General features: G+C 63.6%; 1 protein-coding gene across 1 annotated transcript in view; it reads right to left on the minus strand.

The window, feature by feature from the left end:
- TBC1D22A (TBC1 domain family, member 22A) overlaps positions 1–1,834 on the minus strand; it is a 155,021-nt gene that overhangs the window by 136,612 nt on the left and 16,575 nt on the right. The window lies entirely within an intron of this gene.

Here is a 1,834-nt window from a genome sequence, read left to right on the forward strand (position 1 = left end):
AGCGGATGCAGCAGGCGGGCCCCGTGGGCACTGCGCAGGGGACACCTGCTCCCCACAGCCGCACCCGTGACAGCCAGGCCTCCGACATAAATGCTGGCGTGGCACGTCACGGAGCAGGAGAGGCAGTGCTGACTAGACCGTCCGGGGAGTGGAACACTCCAGGACATGAATTACAAAACGCTGTCATGTAAGCAACAAAGTACAATGGAAATCACAGGCCTAGCCCGTGTGGCTCAGTGGATAGAGCGTTGGCCTGCAGCGGGCATCCCTGCAACAAAGTACAATGGAAATCACAGCCCTAGCCCATGTGGCTCAGTGGATAGAGCGCTGGACTGCGGACTGAAGGGTCCCAGGTTCAGTTCCAGTCAAGGGCACATGCTCGGGTTGCAGGCTGGATCCCCAGTAGGGAGCATGCAGGAGGCAGCCAATCCATGATTCTCTCTCATCACTGATGTTTCTCTCTCTCCTTCTCCCTTACTCTCTGAAATCAACAAAAATATTTTTAAAAATTAAAAAAACAGAGTCACAGGTCCTCCTCTGAGCAGAGGCCTGGCCTGGGATGTCCCTGTGCAGGGACGAGGGGGAGAGCATGGAGGGTGGGGAGGGCAGGGCACAGTGGGAGGCCCGTGGTCGCCAGGCCCTGAGGACAAGCTAGTTTACTTCAACAGCGTTTATGGAACGACAGCGGACACCAGCAGAAACAGGGACCTGGGACGAGGCCCGTTCTGGGAATTTGCAGATGAAGCTGCAAACATGACCCTCCTCAGGACAGGAGGCCTGGCCTTCTGGCTGGGACTCCCCGCCGGGAGGGCTCACCTCCTGGAACCCGCAGGCATCCCCTCCCCTCTGAAGCCTTCGCCGACATGCCCCCGCCTTCCACAAGACCGAGCCGGGGCTCCCATGCTGGGTGCTCCTGGATCCTGTCCACCGCCGTGTCCCATCTGCCTCACGGAAATGAGAGCATCCGTGCCCCGCGTCTCCCGATGGAGTGCCAGTTGGCACACGGACCGGGACCGGGTCTCTGAGAACCAGGCCTGCCGTGTTCTCCTTCGTGCCACCGCTGAGCAAGCTGAACCTGACGACACGCCCGGTGTCCTGGCACCAGCCAGGTCAGTCTCCAGAGGACCAGGAGCACCCCGGCTGGAGAGCAGGCCAGCAGGCCTCGCCCCTGCTGTGCACCTGCGGGGGAGCTCCCGTGGGCGGCCCATCCTGGGCACGAGGGATGTGGCGCAGCAACCTGGCCTCCGCCCACTACATGCAGTGGCAACACCCAGCCCCAATGTGACAACCAAAAATGTCCCGAGACCCTGCCCCATGTCCCCAGGGGCAGAACCGCCCTCCAGGTGAGGCCAGAGTGAACACAAGACCCCCACACTCTGGGTGAGGCCCAGCCCACAGCTCTGGCCCGTGGCGGATGCTCAGGCACTGGGTCCCACATCCCAGACCCTCCCGCACAGCAAGTGCAGGAAGTGAGCACCGTGGCGAGGACGGCCGCTGAGGCCGCAGGCAGGCGGGAGTGCAGACAGGCCCCCCGAGTTCCTCATCAGCACACACACCGCAGACCCTGCGCCCACGCGAGTGTCCCTGGAGGCAGCACCGCCGCTGCCACAGGAGGGGCATCCTCTGCCCATGCAGCTGGCCTGGCCCTGCTGGAAACGCCCCGAGAGCGACCAGCGCACACCTAGGAGGCCCGAGCCGTGCTCACTGCACCCTCTCAGGACAGGCCCACAGAGCCAGGGCCCGCCCTCCACGAGAAGGCGAGAGGCTGTGAGCCCGGCACAGAGCTGCGCGCCCGGATGACGCCCTTCGGGGCCTTCAGGGCAGGGCTCCTGCT

This window comes from Myotis brandtii, unplaced genomic scaffold (genome assembly GCF_000412655.1).
Source record: "Myotis brandtii unplaced genomic scaffold, ASM41265v1 scaffold952, whole genome shotgun sequence".
NCBI lineage: Eukaryota > Metazoa > Chordata > Mammalia > Chiroptera > Vespertilionidae > Myotis > Myotis brandtii.